This window comes from Lissotriton vulgaris, chromosome 1_1, assembly GCF_964263255.1.
Source record: "Lissotriton vulgaris chromosome 1_1, aLisVul1.2, whole genome shotgun sequence".
In the NCBI taxonomy this organism is placed as follows: Eukaryota; Metazoa; Chordata; class Amphibia; order Caudata; family Salamandridae; genus Lissotriton; species Lissotriton vulgaris.
In genome coordinates, this window is record NC_141685.1 from 186,241,690 (window position 1) to 186,261,236 (window position 19,547).

General features: G+C 44.8%; 1 long non-coding RNA gene across 1 annotated transcript in view; it reads left to right on the top strand.

Moving 5' to 3' along the window:
- LOC147738117 (uncharacterized) overlaps positions 1-19,547 on the top strand; it is an 85,412-nt gene that overhangs the window by 37,795 nt on the left and 28,070 nt on the right. Inside the window, exon 4 of the long non-coding RNA XR_015307461.1 lies at positions 19,095-19,265. This is a non-coding gene — a long non-coding RNA (uncharacterized LOC147738117). The remainder of the gene's footprint in view (positions 1-19,094; positions 19,266-19,547) is intronic.

Genomic DNA, 19,547 nt, shown 5'->3' on the forward strand with positions numbered 1-19,547 from the left:
TATGTCAACATTTTCTGTTAATTCCCAGGATTCGTTACTAGGACCTTCTTTTGTCGCTCTCCTTGGATGTAGTCATACCTCAACATCTCAGGATGTAGCCCCTACGGTGGGTAACTTATCCTCGGATATTTATCCTTTTGTTGCGAGGCTTTCATTGACCCCTCCTATTTTCCAAGATGTGGCCATTGATGTTTTCCCGTCTGAGGCAGTGGTCTCTAATGATAAAGGGGGCTGTAATACGCCAGCTAGCACTAATTCAGTCCCTGGCTCACAGTCAAGTGCGAATAGTGATAGGCCTTGTGTTACAAGGCGTATGTCGAAATACGCCGCCAAGGCAAACTCAACTGTGAGTAATAGCAAGGGATTAACAGGAGGGAGTAAATCTAAGAAGGTACCTGCCAAACCCTGCACATCATAGGGCAAGAATGCTAATGTCAAGGTACCTAATGTTGCACCCGACATTCCCAAGGATTCATGCCCATCTCTTGATGAGAGTTTCCGGGAATTATTAGACAACCTTTTGGAAGAATCTCTTACCATCCCAGTGAGCAGTGGATCGGCTAGTGGTAATGACACCCAGCAAACAAATGCTAGCCCAAACATTGCGCGCCCTCTCAATGCCGATAAAGAAATCCCTTTTATTGCTCATATTGAGCAAATTTTGAAGTCCTTGATCTTACCAGTGATTGAGAGGTTAAAAGAATTAACAACCAGATTAGATTGCTTTGAACAGGGTACACTTGACAACTTTCTCTCTGTAAAGTCCCTAATTAAGCTACACTCCAAACAAAATGTTGCAACAGGCGCACATAAGCAAAATCCTTCTGTAGCTCCTGCAGTAATGGGTAAACAGACACCTTCAAAACAACACCTTGCCTCAGGGACCCCAAGTGGAACTAACCCTCCTACGAGATCTGTCACAACGAGCAAAGCTCCAGCTATAGTAGCTATTCCAAATAAGGCTAGCAATCTACCAGATCAGTCGCTAACTAAAGGGGCTAAGAGGGTTCGCGATAGGGCACCCACAGAGGTCCTGAGTGATAATCATAATAATAGCAAAATAGATAAGCAGAGCAAAGATCCACTCTTTAAATCTGATCTAGCTCATAGCATAGATTCCATTCTTCCTTGTGTTAATTTGCCACCAGCCTGTTTGCCTTATGTAGTTGTATTGGCAGGAGTCCCTTGTCTGAAACCGGGCAAAATTGAATCATATGCCGAACTTAAGAATAAAACCATCTTCTGGCTAACCGATAATAGGCCCCTCCTGAGGGAATTAGATGGACAGATCCTTCATGTTAGAAGAGTAAGATGGGTGGGAAAAAGGACCAAATACATTAAAGTGGATTGTATTCTAGTCAATTTTAGTGATATATGAGTGGCTAGGTACATTTGCGATCAGCAAAATGTACATGGTGACATTGGAATCAGTACGCATGAGTTGGGATATTTTTACTCAAGCCCACTAAGATGGCATCAGGGACAGAACATTGGAAGCCAACTCTGGGGAGGGTACGCTGGCAGTTCCAATTTTTTCCTAAATCCTGCTTTTTACAGAGATATTATCCATCACGAAAGTAATTTTGGGTACTGACATAGCGATGATTTGTTTTCGCGTTCTTTGCCCTTTATTCCTGATTATAGTAGGCACAGTGGTTGTAGGTTTCCAATCCTCTCCCCAGCGACTATCCAGTCAGCCCCGAATTTAATTTCACCAGAAATAACTCGCCGGGGTGGTGAGCTTCAGATAGGATCCCAAACTGTGGCAACCAACTCCTGTAAACGGAAGGGAAAGGAATATGGGAACCATTCCATCATCAGATTTGGCCCATTTGGCCGCAAGGATATATCTGTTAGTCCCTTGGGCACCCTTATTCCCTCTGCAGATTTATCTGCCCAAGAGAGCGCCATTTCCCCGTACAAGATCTCTTGCAATCTTCTATGGCAACTGACCCTGGTGGAGAGCATCCACCACTACATGCAGAACAACTTAACTGCCTCCAGGGTGTAGAGGTGGCTGACGGGCCGATGATAAAGTTTCTCAGCTGGAATATAGCAGGAATCGCTAGGAAGTTAGATCTCCCTGATTGGAACACCTTGGTGGAGTCCCACACAATTTGTATGTTCCAAGAGACCTGGAGCATGGAACCTAACCACAAGGTTGGCTACACCACGTATTTTATACCCGCAGTTTGGCCATCCACAGGGAGGGGTCGGCCTTCGGGCGGACTACTCATCTGGGTGAGCATCTCCCTGGGATGTAGTATCACACAAGAGCAGTGCAGCTCGCCAGACATTCTTGGGATCTCAATAAGAGGCCCAGGCAGGGGGAGGTTTCTTGATATATTTAATATATATGCATGGGGCACTAAATCTATTCGAGATTGTGGTAGTGGCACGCATGTATTGGTCGCGGGGGACCTTAACTGCACATTCGAGCCCCTTGCAGTAGAGGACATCCTAGATCTTACTGAGGACAACTCTAGGAGGGGCATACCAGCGTTAGCGATCAAACCAATACCAACATGGACCCAGAGGGCGATCCAGCTCAATGCGCTGACGCTGGAATATGGTTTAAGAGCAGCAAATGGCAGAACCGCCTCAGATCCCTTAGGTGCCCACACATACAATAGGCCCAACCATACATCAAGGATTGACTATATTCTACTTGATTTAACACTTTGGAAATATATTCAGGATATGGTAGTAGTACCAACTGTAGACAGCGATCACAACTCGCTGTCTTTGAGCCTAAAGCACCTGTGGCCATGCCAAAGCGGCTTATTGCCTCCAAGCAAAGTAAAGTCCACCTCAGAAGTTCTTCCATCTAACTGCGGAAGGCGCCTCAGATGTTGCAAAGTTGCCTTAGATGAAGCAAAGGTCCAGGCTATAGGAATGATACTGGCAGCCTCACTAAGCGAGATGGAAGTGTCCCATCTGGAGCATCCAGACCCTTCCCGGGCTACGTTGGTATTCCAGGATACCACAAAGTCCATAGGAAATGTATTCTTGGTACAAACATGTGGGGGCAGGGCAAAAGGGCCCCAGAGGCCTAAGGCAAAGCAGGGCTGGTATACAACAGATTGTAGGCAGAAGAAGTTGGCATTAATTAAGGCTGTCAAGATGAAGTCACAACCTCTGATCCAGTACACCAGGAAAGAGTACTATTTAGCGGTAACTAACGCCAAAAGGGTGTGGGAGGACCTGTATTGGGAAACATTAAAAGAGGCTAGCGCAGGGCGGGATGCAGGCCGGTTCTGGAGCACTATAAGAGCGAGGAATAGTCCTGACAGCGACCTTATTACCTGTAACATCACTGACCAGGTGTGGTTTGACCACTTTTCTAAGTTGTATTCTTGCCTGCCAGAAGCTCCTAGTGATTCCGCTCCATGCAGTTCTCAAGTAGTACCCAGAGAGAATAATCAATTTCCTTTTTCAGTCAAGGAGGTTGAATACGCAATTAGTTGCATTGTGCCCCAAAAAGCAGCTGGCCCTGATGGTATTCTTGGGGACTTGCTTTGTTCTAACCTGCCGAAATGGGGGAAGCTTTGAGGTTCCGTGACGGTTCCGTGACGACTTGAACCCGTGTTTTCAAGTTTGTCGGAAATACATAAAATTAGTATCAGCGAACCGCAAATGATCCATTTAGTATATCCTAGTGTTTTCGCTACGCTACGAGCAAGAGCACTCCTTCCATTGACATATTTCTGATATACCCACGGCATCCATCTTAGATCGTGGCCGCCATTTTGTGGTTTCTTGCCCTCACATATGCAATAGCCTCTGATCATTTCATTTACTTCACTTTGATTAAGGACACGTAGCCTTAGCCGGAGATTCACCTCTTACATGACACGTGCACCTTAAACCAGATCACGCTGAAGCTGCATGACTCGACAAAGGCTGCCTCCTCTGCCCGAGGCCAGCCCACCTGAACTGGTCTTCGTGTCCATTGTACCTGATCATGATTAGGCGGCCGAAGCCGGTAGCCTTGCCCATTTACAACCCACAAACATCTCTTATCCCGCTTTTCTATCTTCTGCACCTGGCTCTGCTCCTTTCCTTCTGGGCCTTTATTAGGGGGAGGTAACGAACTTTACGATGAGGCGGTCCGGGTCTTGAATACAATATTGACAAGGGATTGTGATGGACTGGTGGGAACCCCTCTTCGTGATGTTTGGTATCAGATATTATCGACAGTTCCTGTGTAACGCCAAATATTTATTGTTTAGAGACACAAAGGTTTGGGAATGTACCGACATGTGAAATATTTGCCTAGAGCACAATTTTTAGTATATAAGGAGCAACCCACTTTGTACAAATCGAACAGTCTCCTAGATTCTGCCCGTGTGTAGATTCTGTGACTTCTGTGTCCCTGCAGTAATAAACCTTTGGTCTTTGACGCCACCATCGAGAAGCCCGTGTTTCTGTTCATTTGTGCACCAAGGCAGGTGGGACTCCGGGGTCTTTGGGTGTTGTACCCTGACACCTCTGGACGGAACCAAAAAAGTCCAGAACTCCAATTGGCGCCCAACGTGGGGCGACGTCATTCGGTACCGGTCCAAAAGCCTGAAGAGTTCGAGAAGCTTCGTGTGAAGATTCCTGAGGGAGGCGCCCCACTTCATCGATCCCGGCATATCGCAAAAGTGGCCCTGAAGTTCTCTTCCACGAGGGTTCCCGTTCAGGACGGCTGCAGTGGGCCGTTGCCTTGACCGTCGCCCTGTCTTGGACCCGAAGTGGTGCAGTCCTTAGTACGGCGAAACGTGACGGGTTTCTCCTTGGTGACGTCTTCAGTGCCTCAGTTAAGTATTTAGTGATAGCTAGCTGGTTACTTTTGTGAGGATTGTTAAAAATCCTTGATCGGTTCTTGGTTTGGTTTGGTTTTGTAAGATTATCACTAGTTGTTCTGGTTACGATAATCTATTTGGTTCAGTTTTGGGTATCGATACATCAGTTCGTTTTGGTAGGCCTAAGTTCTTGGTTCAAGTGCACAATTTGTTCCGTGTTTGTTTGTTTTGTGTTCCGGACTGAGAATGGTAAGTCGGAAAATGTTGTCTTGTTTTAGTTGCAACAGTGACTCACAATTAGAGGATTCCTGTCTGGTTCCTCCGATTGGGACTCCCCTATATGACCTATATTGTAAGTATGGTGTGGGTCCTATAACTTATAATGAGATATGGGTCCGTTATTGTAAGAAGGATGGTGTCCTTAGTTGGCCACTGCATGGTAGTTTTGAACAAGAGATTCTCGACAATTTAGAAGCGAAATTGTTTAGGAAGAAAGCCCGGCCGGCAATGTTTGATTCCTTCCGTTATTGGCGGAAAGAATCCAAACAGAGAGAAATGAAAAGGTTGAAAAAAGAGCAAAAAGAACTAGAAGAGTTAACTCTAGAGCAAGCGACTAAGCAGTTGCAGGCTGACGAATGTGAGAAAGCCATAGATGTAGCCATTAGAGAGCGTAACTTAGCGATTGACAAGTGCTATCCTGCCTTGCCATCGAAAATGGCTAAGATACTGGAGGATTCCGAAAACGATCCTCTGCTATCTTATCTGTTACGGTCGCCTCCACCGTACGCACAAGGTGCTGCGGCTCCACTTATACCGGATGTTCAATTGCCGGTTGCTAGACAACCTGGTGTTCTTGTTCCTCAGAATCAAGTTCCTATACCTCCTGTGGTGAATGTAAATGTTCCTACAGCTCCTCCTCTTCCTGCACTGCCCGCTCCTATACCTACCACTGTACCTATTGGTCCTCAAACTATTTTCCTCGATACTCCTACTGTTTCGTCATCTATTCCTACCTCTACTGCGTTCTCTATGTCTGCGAGTGTACTAACTCCACTTTCTGTTCGTCGAAGAATTACTGATTCTGTTACTAATATGCTGTCTCCTATATATAAAACCTTGATTAAGACTCCTACTCCTGACTCTGTTCAGAGACGGAGTCAGCTTCCAAGTACTGAGGAACGGGGAGTTTTAGACTCCACGGCTCTCAGATGGATTACAAAAGTTAGAAGATATAGTACGAAAGATGTGTTAGAGACATTTATGCAATGGGGAGAGCCAACGCAGCGATACGTCTTTGATGAGATGTGCTCGTTGTTGCGTGAGGAAATAGAAGAAGACGATGTCGAATCAGATTTGGAAGATTTAATTAAAATTCAGAAAGAGTTTGCTGCTGGAATGATAGTGGGCGATAATATAAAGGAAGCGATGGAACTCATTTTGAGTTTTAGGAATGATCCATCTCTTCGTTCGCCGAGAGATTTAGAGAAAGGTAGAATGAAGCTAAGTCGCCAATATCCTATGAGGGAAGTTCCTCCAATTTGGCGCGAAGCAGTACAACGTGATGATAATGCGGGTATTGCAGCTGCTCCAGCACAGTTCCAAAGAGTATGGATACATATTCCGTGGAAGCGAGCAGAAGTGTTAGCAGTGAAACAGGCCTTGCCAGATCCACGTAAGAATCCAGCCGGATATTACAAGGAATTGACACAGACAGTTGAGGCTTGTATAATGAACTTAGCCGACATTGATATGTTGTTTGGTAATGTAGTTCCGCAACCAGTGTGGGCTAAAATTCGTAGAGAGGATCATCAGGCTGCTTTAGGTGGTGATTGGGCAGCTATCACTGCAGCAGATGCTCAACAAATAGGTGGTGCGAAACCGGAACCCCTAATTGCTAATCTTCCTGGTAGAATAATAGATTTAATGAAGACTCTGATGCCAGCATTGCGTGTTAATTGGGATAAATTATCCGCATGCAAGCAGAAGAAAGACGAAAGTGTCTCCGACTTCTTCACGAGGTTCGAAGAGACTTTTGTAGACCATAGTGGTCAGGATATGAGCACTGAAGGAGGACAGAGATTGTTTGTCGATAAATTTGTGCATAATTTGTTACCTGAATTATGCAATAAATTAAAAGACTCAGAAAGTGCGTGGGCTGTATCTACGACAGCGCAAATACTTGCGACTGCGCAGTACTATGAAAATAGGGATAAAGAGGAAAAGGAGAAATCAGAGAAGAAAACGAAAGATTTAAAGACTAAAGTTCTTTTACAGCAGGCGTATCCGCCTCGCACGAATCAGACTAATATGCAACAGAATTCGTATCAAAAGACAGATTATAATTCGACCAGGCCTCAATACCAGTGGAATCAGTGCGCGTACTGTAAGAAAGAGGGTCACTATAAAAATGATTGTCAGATTTTAGCGCAAAATAATGCGGCAGCAGCTCAGAGAGGTCGTGGTGGTTTTGCACAGAATTCTAGAGGTCGGGGACGAGGTGCTATGCCTCCACAAACTAATGATCGTCCTTCTAATCACTTTGATCAACAAAATGTACAGTCAGCTCAACAGAATAGATCTCAGCAATATCTTGTTGAGGATTATTGTGAAGTTGAAGAGGGATTTCAACAAAATGGGTACTAGGACAGCCATAGACAGAGAGAGGGAGTAGTATCAGTTCCAGTGGATCAGAGTGGGCCTTATGTCGCAGTAGCAACATCAGGTGTAGTCGAACCGTTTCTGTTGGATACTGGTGCCGCAAAAAGTTCTATCATGCATGCGAAACTCCCTGGCGCACCTTTGTCTGGCTCAACAAATGTTTCCGTAGGTTTTTCAGGCGCCCCTGTGTACAACCCGATATCTGGTCCTTTGTCTATTTCTGTTGGACCGTGTCAATTGAAAGCACCCTTAATTTTGACGACAGGTTGTAATGAAAATCTGCTTGGTTTAGATTTGTTAAAACGACTATATGCGACATTGTACTGTTCTCCGGAAGGAGTACAGCTTACTTTGGGTAAAAGACTCACCTCTCCGATGTACTTGTCAATGGACAAACTCCCGCCGGAGCTACGTTCACTCCCTGATTCTCTTTGGGCGACTGGTCCCAATGATGTAGGTCTCCTAGAGATTCCACCGTATGTAGTAACTTTGAAAGCGAATGTGAAATTTCCAAGAATTCCTCAATATAAAATATCGAGTGAAGGTGAACGTGCACTCTTATTGATTGTGCAAGATTTGATTAAGAAAGGTGTGGTTGAAGAAACGCGAGGAAATGTTTGTAATAGTCCTGTCTTACCGATTTTGAAACGAACAGATCCTACAAAGCCTCCAGTCTATAGGTTTGTCATAGACCTTAGAGAAGTTAATAAGATTGTAATTCCGCAGTTTCCTGTAGTGCCAGACATTACTGCTTTGTTAACATTGATTCCTGCTACAGCTACATGGTTCTCAGTCATCGACTTGAAGAATGCCTTTTTCAGCATTCCGATAGCCGAGGAAAGTAGGGATATTTTCGGCTTCTGTTTAGGAGGTCGCAGTTTCAGATTTAAACGCGCTCCACAAGGCTACTGTGAAAGTCCATCTATTTACAGTCAAGCTTTAAAAAGCCAGTTAGATTCTTTTGTCCTTCCTCCAGGTTCTGCCCTAGTACAATACGTAGATGATCTTTTGGTGGCTGCCGATGACAAGGAAACTTGCAAAGCAGCTACAATTTCGTTATTGCATCATTTGTCTAATTTGAGTCATAAGGTGTCACCTTCCAAAATGCAATATTGCTGCCAAGAAGTAACCTACTTAGGTCATCTCTTGTCAAAGGAGGGAAGGAAGTTGACCCCAGAAAGAATAAAAGCAATTACGCAGATGAGTGTTCCACGCACACAGAGGGAAGTACGTGCCTTTCTAGGTATTACCTCTTACTGTAGGCAATGGATCCCAAATTTTTCACTTTTAGCAAAGCCATTGGTAGCTTTGACTGGGAAAAATGTTCCGAGTCCGGTGCCATGGTCTGATGAATGTCAAGAGAGTTTTGCTGAATTACGAAAAGCTTTGTGTTCAGCTCCTGTATTGGGCACACCTGATTACAGTAAGCCATTCACGCTCTACGTTCACGAAAGAGAAGGTTGCGCGTTGAGTGTCTTGACACAGAAGTTTGGTGATAAACAACGCCCTTGTGCGTATTTTTCATCAACATTAGATCCGGTAGCTAGAGCATTGCCTAGTTGTTTGAGGGCTACAGCGGCAGCTGCAGCTTCCATTCGACAATCTGCTGGTTTGGTGATGAACAATATGCTAGTGGTCATGGTTCCTCATGCAGTGGACACACTCATGAACCGAACGAAGACTCAACACCTTACTAGTGCGAGATTATCTGGTTACGAGCTGACGTTATTAGCGAGTCATATTCAGATCAAAAGATGCAATGTATTGAACCCAGCAACATTGTTGCCGACTGACCAAGAGTCGAGTGATTCTGAGCCACATGACTGTTATTTCAAAACGGAGGAAGAGACAAAAGGTCGTATCGACTTGAGAGATACTCCTCTATCCGACCCAGATGGTACGCTGTATGTGGACGGGTCATGTTTTAAATTGGAGAATGGTGATGTGACTGCTGCCTACGCGGTAACGACTTTGAAGACGATTGTGGAGACTGCAAGAGTGAGTCAGAATTCTGCCCAAGCTGCAGAGTTAATAGCTCTTACGAGAGCGTGTGTTTTAGCTGAGGGAAAGAGAGTGAATGTGTTTACAGATAGTCAGTACGCATTTGGCGTGGCCCATAGTTTTGGCCGGTTGTGGAGAGAAAGGGGTTTCATTACGTCCCATGGGACTAAGATTCAACATGGTCAGCTAGTTAACGACTTGTTAGAATCTCTAACCTTACCGACTGAAGTTGCGATTGTGAAGTGCAGTGCTCATAAAGCAATCACGGATGATGTTGGTCGGGGAAATGCCTTTGCTGATGAAACCGCTAAACAGACAGCTAGAGACATGATGAGTAGAATGTATGTTGCTACGTCTGCAAGATGGATTGCTGAGTCTGGAATGTGTGAGGACACAATGGAAAGTGTGAAAGAGATTCAGAAAGAAGCGACTGAGGAAGAGAAACGCGTATGGAGAGAAAGTACGGGCAAATTGGACTCGAATGGATGTTGGATCGATTTGACAGAACAGCAGCGTTGGATGTTGCCTGATGCGTATGTGCTTGCAGTAGTGACGATGGCGCATGGAGTGGCGCATATAAGTTCTAAAGGGATATGTAAGATGTTAGCTCCGGTTTGGAAGAATGAGGGAATCAGTAAGTGTGCAGAGAGAGTGGTGAAAAATTGTATGGTGTGCTTGATGCATAATCCTGGCAAGGGAACTCCAACTCCAGCTGGTCATTTTGCTCCTCCTTCCTGTCCCTTTGAAGTAATTCAGTTAGACTTCATTCACATGGAACGCTGCAACAATTTAAAATACGTCCTGGTGGTGGTTTGTGCTTTTTCCAGGTGGATAGAAGCATACCCACTAAAGGACAACACTGCTTTATCAACTGCCAAAATTCTTCTCAAAGAATTTTTCCCTAGGTTTGGAATGCCACGGATTGTATGGTCAGATAACGGAAGTGAGTTTATAGGGAAAGTTATGCAGAGTGTGTGTGCTGGTCTAGGATTGAAACAAAAATTTCATAGTGCGAACCATCCCCAGTCAGCTGGTTTAGTCGAGGGTTACAATGGCACCCTCAAGCTTAAAATAGCCAAAATACAAGCATCCACAGGTTTAGCCTGGCCAGACGCACTTCCTTTGGCCTTGTTATCAACGAGAGCAACAGTGCATTCTAGAATAGGGCTTTCTCCATATGAGATTGTATTTGGCCGCCCGGCAAATGTCTGGGGTGTGCCAAGGCCTAAACAATTCTGCTCCATTGAATATCCTATGTTGATAGACTATCTTTACGACTTGACTGCTAAATTAAGTCTTATTCATCAACAGGTCTTTGATGCTTTGCCAAAACCTCCGGAGAGTCCAGGGCATCAGCTGAAACCCGGCGACCACGTGGTGGTCAGAAATTTTGCGAGGACAAAGAATCTTCAGCCTCGCTACATCGGCCCCTTCCAAATCCTGCTGGCGACGAGGACAGCTGTACGTGTTGCTGGTCGCAAGCACTGGATCCACGCTTCTCACGTAAAGCGTGTTCCACTGCCGCTGCCCTACGACGACTGGGTGAAGAAGGGAATTGGTGCCTCCGAAGCTGAAACAACTCCGAAATTTGTCCCTTTCAGCGATGCCGATTTGATTTCTGACACTTTGAAACGTGACTCTCCTCTTGAAAAGACTGCTTTGAACATTGAAAATTTGTCTCCAGCATCAGAAGAAACTTTGCCATCTGCGAACTTAAACTCTGCAACAGCTGCTAGTGATACACTATTTTCCGATCAAACAGTACCAGCGAAGAAAAGATACCACCTTAGAAGCCATAAAACGAACTTATAAAGCAGGCAACTGCATACTGTGATTTTGATATATTTATATATATTTTGAACTTTTGCTTTTCAGCCAGGAAGTTTGCTATTGTTTATTGTTTTTAATAAATTGCCTTGCCGTCTGGGTAGCCGTAGGGTCGTGGCTGTGTGCCTAGTTTGAATTTGCAGGGGTCTGACACAAGGTCGATCTTTCTGTTAGTACTGGGAACTCCCAGGGCTGACAGAGGCATTTTCATCTACGTACACATCATCAGTGGTCGCGAGCGGATTGTAGAAGATGGAACTTCCTGCGCTGCAACGAGAAAATGTGATTTACGTTCGCAGAAACAGACTAAATAGAATTCTTCATAGCAAATGTTTCTTGATGCAATGTGCCATTACATTTTTGATTGTTTTAGCAACACTGGTGGGTGGAATTGTCTTTAGCATAAATTTGATTTTTGTGCCAGTATCTACAGTACCTCCCCTTGATCCTGCTATTTCTACTGTTTCTTCTATACACTCTTTTCACTCGTTTCCGGAACATGAGCAAGCTCGACGCTCAGAATTCATTAATAATACTTTTGTACAGCTCTTGCACCAACACCAACTGGTAGTTAACACGACAGACTGTTGGGTGTGTGGCTTGATACCCCACACTATGGATAAAGGTATTCCCTATCTGGTTTTGCCTTTCAGCTACAATGGATCATTTCAGGCCCTTCAAACCATCTTTGCTTATGCTCTTGAGACCTATCCTCCACGTCCACCACGCTCCACTAAATATAACTCTGCCAACAAAGCTTTAGTCCAGGGAATTATTGACATGGTCAAAGACGTCAATAATACTCCATCTTACCCTAGAGACGAATTGCGAGTATATTTAAGTTGGAATACTTCAGAGTATCGCCTTAGTTTAGGAGAAAGCAAGCGTAAAAGCTCAACTCCAATCTGGGTCGTACCTCACCGAGGTCAGGTCTGTTTGCAAGGTAATGGGAGAAATCCGAGAGCTCAGCTAGGGAGGAGTGAGTGCGTAGAGACTTATGTGTTTCCGGCTAACTCTTCCCCTGCCTTCCTTACTGCCAGGGGTACCTACTTCATTTGTCGAGACAGAGCTTATACATGGTTGCCTGCCGACTTCTCAGGATCATGTTATATTGCTCGATTATTGCCTCCGACATACACTGCTTCACCTGATTACCACAGAACAAGAGTAGCGAGAGGTGTCTTCAGCAAGGAAGATACCGCTGGTCAGGAAGCCGGAGACTTCTTCAAAGGCTTCCTTCCGTTCTGGGGGCCTATGGCCAATAGTAGAAACATACGTCAGCTAACACGGGTAGTTGAATCTACTATTACCGAAACTGCTGGTGCCCTTAGCAATATGACAGCTGAGCTTCAGGCGGATAGGCTCATGACATTGCAGAACCGTATGGTTCTAGATGTTATACTTGCAAATCGAGGTGGGGTATGCAGAATGATCCAATCGAGCTGCTGTGTCTTTATTCCTAATAATGCTCCAACAGTTTACGAGGCGATCTCTAAGTTGCACAAGATTTCGGACTCCATACATGTAGACAAGGGAAACTGGTCCTTCATGGAGTGGTTTTGGACTCTGATCTCAGCGTGGGGATGGAAGGTTCTAATGGTCATTGGAATCATCTTAATATTACTATTCTCATGTTGTCTGATTATCCAGTGTGGTCCTGCTCTGTGTAGTCTTTGTGCTGCAACTTGTCTCAGAAAACCACCTGCGTTTGGAGAAAAGACACGAGAAAGGATGATGATACAACAGCATGTCACTGACCTGATGAGCATAGAACTAGATTCAGACATAGATTGAGTAATTGCCTATGTAAGGGCAAAAGGAGGGTCTGAGGTTCCGTGACGGTTCCGTGACGACTTGAACCCGTGTTTTCAAGTTTGTCGGAAATACATAAAATTAGTATCAGCGAACCGCAAATGATCCATTTAGTATATCCTAGTGTTTTCGCTACGCTACGAGCAAGAGCACTCCTTCCATTGACATATTTCTGATATACCCACGGCATCCATCTTAGATCGTGGCCGCCATTTTGTGGTTTCTTGCCCTCACATATGCAATAGCCTCTGATCATTTCATTTACTTCACTTTGATTAAGGACACGTAGCCTTAGCCGGAGATTCACCTCTTACATGACACGTGCACCTTAAACCAGATCACGCTGAAGCTGCATGACTCGACAAAGGCTGCCTCCTCTGCCCGAGGCCAGCCCACCTGAACTGGTCTTCGTGTCCATTGTACCTGATCATGATTAGGCGGCCGAAGCCGGTAGCCTTGCCCATTTACAACCCACAAACATCTCTTATCCCGCTTTTCTATCTTCTGCACCTGGCTCTGCTCCTTTCCTTCTGGGCCTTTATTAGGGGGAGGTAACGAACTTTACGATGAGGCGGTCCGGGTCTTGAATACAATATTGACAAGGGATTGTGATGGACTGGTGGGAACCCCTCTTCGTGATGTTTGGTATCAGATATTATCGACAGTTCCTGTGTAACGCCAAATATTTATTGTTTAGAGACACAAAGGTTTGGGAATGTACCGACATGTGAAATATTTGCCTAGAGCACAATTTTTAGTATATAAGGAGCAACCCACTTTGTACAAATCGAACAGTCTCCTAGATTCTGCCCGTGTGTAGATTCTGTGACTTCTGTGTCCCTGCAGTAATAAACCTTTGGTCTTTGACGCCACCATCGAGAAGCCCGTGTTTCTGTTCATTTGTGCACCAAGGCAGGTGGGACTCCGGGGTCTTTGGGTGTTGTACCCTGACACCTCTGGACGGAACCAAAAAAGTCCAGAACTCCAGCTTATTCATACTCTTTTGACTGCTATTGACAAGGGTGCCGCCATTCCCGAATCCGGGAAGGGGGCCGAGGTCGTCCCTGTTTATAAAAAGGGCCAGAGGGACGACCCTTCCAACTACCGCCCAATAAGTGTATTAGACTCCACCCAGAAAGTTGTGGGGAAGGTGGTGCTTGAAAGAATTCTGCAATGGGCTGAGGACAATGAGATTCTCTCGCAACTATCAAGTGGGCTTCAGAGATGGCACAGGCACTATAGAGCAGGCTTTTAGATTACTACTTATTTATTGGAAAGTGGTTGTTATAGGCAAAGGCAGCCTTTACCTTGTTTTTATTGATCTAAGGACTGCCTTCGACCTTGTGCCTAGAGGACGTTTATGGGGGGTGCTGTTAGAAATGGGGATCCCACCCAACATCTTGTCTATTCTAGTAAGGCTTCACGAAGGAAATTTCGCGCAAGTGAGGTGGGGTACAGAGGGGCAGAAAACTAATAGCATTCCGGTGGGGAACTGGGGTCCGCCAGGGATGTGCCCTTGCCCCGACCCTTTTTTTACTATATGTGAATGGGGTGGTTGAGCACTTGCTTCTTAAACCATCAGATGCTCCATCCCTGACAGGGGAGTGTATCCCTACCCAATTATTCGCCGATGATATGCTCCTAATATCTAAGACCCCAGTAGGTCTTCGTGGCCTTCTAGATAACTTTCAGGCTTTTTGCATCCAACGTGGCCTAGTAATAAATACTGACAAAATTGGGCGCCCCCCTGTACTAAACCATGTATCCCTAGAGAGGGTCACCGTATTTGACTATTTAGGTATTCGTATATCAGATACTATGCAGTGGACCCAGCACCTTTGTAAAATGCTATTAAACCACAAGAGAGTCACGGGGGCCCTCCTTAAAGAGCAGCGCTCCTCTTCGACAAGACCGATAGCCCCTGTTATTGACATTTATAAGGCAAAGGGCGTTAGTACTGCCCTGTATGGGGCAGAGCTTTGGGGCACTTCTAATATAGATCTACTGGTAAGGCCTGAAAACAAGTTTTTAAGGGCCATTATGTCCCTTGCACAGAGCACCCCACTGACTCCCTTATTGCTTGACCTAGGATGTCATCCCATCAGTGATCTTGCTAAACTTCGGCCATTACTTCTATAGGCCCGGCTGTGGCGAGTACCAGAACTTGCCAATTATGCGAAGGGGCTAGCGGAAGTTATGACATGGTGGGATGGCATAAGATAAAATGGCTCAAAGATGTTACATTTTTACTTGGCAAGCTAGGCCTTACTGAAGCCTGGGATGCTCAGTCTTCTCCCCGGAAAGCGACCCTTATGATTCCTTATTGGAAATGGGTCGCTACCAGAACTTGTATTGACCCAACTCTTGGTAGGTTGACGGAAGAGTTCCTAAGGCATAAAGATGTACTATTTCGGGAACTATATCTAGATATTGTATGGAAATCTTATGACATGGCATTATATTTTAGATTCAGGGTAGGGGCACTCCCAGTGCGCGCCCTAATTGCTCACTGGAAACCCCGTCTCAGACAACATCTCTTTGTCCTATTTGTCAAACTAGTATAGAAACTGTACTACATATCCTGTTTGCTTGCCCGGATTATGCCCACCCAAGACGAAGGTGGCTCAAACCTATATGCCAAGCTATGGGAACTAGGCACTCCAATGAGGCACTCCGGATTTTAATGTCGGACACACGGCCACTATATGTTTGTGGTCTTTCTAAGTTTTTAGCAGGGACATGGTCCATTAGGGCTAAAAGGCTAACACCAAATGTTTAATCTGGTTTTAAAACATGGTTAAATTTAAAATCTGTAACCACAATTTTATTGTCTACGTTTTTAGATTTTAAACAATGAATTGCTAACAAATTGTTTTTATGTAAATGTGTTGTATATAATGTGTGCTTTTATGATATTTTTATTGAAATAAAGCCCTATGAACTGAACTGAACTGAAAAAAGGTTGCCCTCTGCAACCCTCGAATTATAGGCCCATTAGCCTGATAGATATAGCCAGTTCAAGGGGTGGGAGCGCACCAGACACGTCCCAACGTAATTACCTCAAGCATGATGGTTCATGTAGTTCATTATTTCTCGCTCAATTCATTTCAAAGTGTTCATAGCCAGTGCTGTATTATTAGTCTCAATTCGTATCCCTAGACACGTGTTTCATGATTCCTCAATCGTCAGTAGGGAAAAAGCAAAGTTCATAGGTTACAGGGCGTGCTGCCTCGTCTCTCAGGACCAGTTCCACTCACAGCATGAAGGTGCAGGCTCCCGAGGTCGTCAGCTCACAAAATATAAACAGTTCAAGGGGTGGGAGCGCACCAGACACGTCCCAACGTAATTACCTCAAGCATAATGGTTCATGTAGTTCATTATTTCTCGCTCAATTCATTTCAAAGTGTTAATAGCCAGTGCTGTAGTATTAGTTTCAATTCGTATCCCTAGACAAGTGTTTCATGATTCCTCAATCGTCAGTAGGGAAAAAGCAAAGTTCATAGGTTGCAGGGCATGCTGCCTCGTCTCTCAGGACCAGTTCCACTCGCATCATGAAGGTGTAGGCTCCCGAGCTCGTCAGCTCACAAAATTTAAACAGTTCAAGGGGTGGGAGCGCACCAGACACGTCCCAACATAATTACCTCAAGCATGATGGTTCATTATTTCTCGCTCAATTCATTTCAAAGTGTTCATAGCCAGTGCTGTATTATTAGTTTCAATTCGTATCCCTAGACACGTGTTTCATGATTCCTCAATCGTCAGTAGGGGAAAAGCAAAGTTCATAGGTTGCAGGGCGTGCTGCCTCGTCTCTCAGGACCAGTTCCACTCACAGCATGAAGGTGCAGGCTCCCGAGCTCGTCAGCTCACAAAATTTAAACAGTTCAAGGGGTGGGAGCGCACTAGACACGTCCCAACATAATTACCTCAAGCATGATGGTTCATTATTTCTCGCTCAATTCATTTCAAAGTGTTCATAGCCAGTGCTGTATTATTCGTTTCAATTCGTATCCCTAGACACGTGTTTCATGATTCCTCAATCGTCAATAGGGAAAAGCAAAGTTCATAGGTTGCAGGGCATGCTGCCTTGTCTCTCAGGACCAGTTCCACTCACAGCATGAAGGTGCAGGCTCCCAAGCTCGTCAGCTCACAAAATTTAAACAGTTCAAAGGGTGAGAGCGCACCAGACACGTCCCAACGTGTCTGGGCCTCAACAATCACGTTGTCGTAGAGTTTTATTTTCTGCCTTGAACCGTTGGGAGAGTCTTGGCGGGGGGTCCCTCAGATTAGCTGGTCCTGCTGAATGGCTTTCCGGCCCGCCCTACAAATACCGGGGATGTGTCAGACCTTGGTTCTTCCAGGACCGCCTTGTCCCCCTACTGGATAGTCAAACTCCCTTCCCTTTTTTACCAGACAGGCATACTTTTAGGCAGACTTCTAGGCTCTTCAGGACAGGTAAACAGCTTCTCCATTAAGGTAATTCAGCCTGCAGGTGATGTCCCTTCAACTTAGATAGACTGTCAGGCTGACACCATCCCTGGTGGCACAGCAGACACCCGAGTACTTTGTAGAGCACATTATTCCTTGGTAACAGAGGACTTTGAACTGGAGTATAAAAGAGGGATAGATGGTCCCACTTGTATACACACCTGGCAGGCAGGAGATGCATTCTAATCTGTTGCACTCTCACATTGCATCTATGCTATGCACACCAACACGCTAAACACACACTGGATGTTAGCGCAAAGTCTGGGCACAGGCAAAGAAATGGAGCATTACATGGGTGTGTCAGTAGGAAGCGACTCCACTGACTATGATGCAAAGATCGCATCAGGCTATTGATCCTTACAACAGGGTGCATTGCCACCACCGCTCTAGCTGTTAAACCCATGACAGTCCTCTACCTTAAATGAGGGCACACTTGGTGTGACCCTCCAGGTCAAAGGACCGGTCCGTGACCTATCATAACCCCTTGTTAGAAGTTACACAGTACTGGGGTGACAGGAAAATCTCATGTAAATTTCTTTTTTTTTTTACTTTGTGGTAGTTTTACCCCAGTAACGTGTAGTTACTAGTTTGACGGCATGGACTGGGCAGTTGCCACGAGGAACAGATTCTTCTGCCTGTCAAACCACATACCATTCACTATTTCATAGTGTTTTTCTGCTTTTATTTACCACTTGTTTTAAGCAGGTGGTATATATATGCATGTGGTTGGTTGGGGGGGGAGATTGGTGAAGTAGGGGAGGGATTGGTGAAGCAGGGGAGGGAAGGGGAAAACAGAGGGAAGAATTGTGTGTTTTCCGCAGTTAGTAAAAAAACCAGCATAAGTCTTGGCTGCTTCTGCTGTACCCAGAGTCTTGTGCGTCTTTTCAGTCTAATTTTTCTGTCTGGAAAAAAATGGTGTCCTGTTTTTCTGCACCCAGTAAATCCAGGTGCAGAAAAGCCTAACCACTGATAATCAGGTGGAATAAAATGAACACATGAAAGTACGGCTTCATTTCATTGCCCTTGATTCATACTCTGGACAATAGTTGAGGGATAGGTCTAGGCATAGTCCCTGCAACACACAATAGATTTGCGTGCGGCAGAGGCCAGAGCTCAAAAGTCAGGATACCAGATACAAGTTGGTGGTAACTCAGGGCAGGGGAAAACGCCTGTTGTCCGTGGAGGGGAAATTCCCATCCCAGAAATCTACATTAAAAATTAATTAATAGTATTCTTTTTTAAATAGCTGTTTGGTGCCAGGGCATATGACTTTAATTTCTGCCTTTGGGATTCTATGTTACAACTCCATAGGGTACAGGTATCCTTTGTGAGCTTAATAAAATGTTGAAAATTCTACAAATCCTTACTCCTACATCCAAGTATTTTCAGGCTACCATTCTACACTCTGCTCTGTCAGAAGAATAGCTCAACATTTTCAAAATTCTGCAATTCTGTATTGATTTGGCATGTAAATTATTTTTGGAGAAATTTACATGTATTAACTATTTAATTTTAATACTATAGGTGATTGAAATTATGGACGAAAAAAGCACGATTTACCACCAGGCAACTGAATGTTAGTGCCATAAGAAGGATTATTCTGAAAAACTGAAGGACATCCAGCATTCTAAGTTTAATAAATTTCCGAAATCTAGGTGTGGCGAGGAAGTGGGAGCTGAGGAAAGTACTATACCTGTAAGTGAAGTCTCTAATTTTGCATTTCATTAACCCAGAGCAAAGTCATACCTGTGCACACAGCATCAGAAATAATGCCAGAAAGACCAATCACAGCATCCTCATCTGAAATATTATCAGAAAGACAAATTGCCTCAGCATGACAGCATAACGTTCATCTAAAGCATCATATAATCCCAGAGAGGAAGGACACACTGCATAAAAGAAAGATATAACAAAAGGTTTCTTCTGCAGACCATCAAAGAAAAGACACTAAAGAAGACACCGAAGCTGACACGCTAA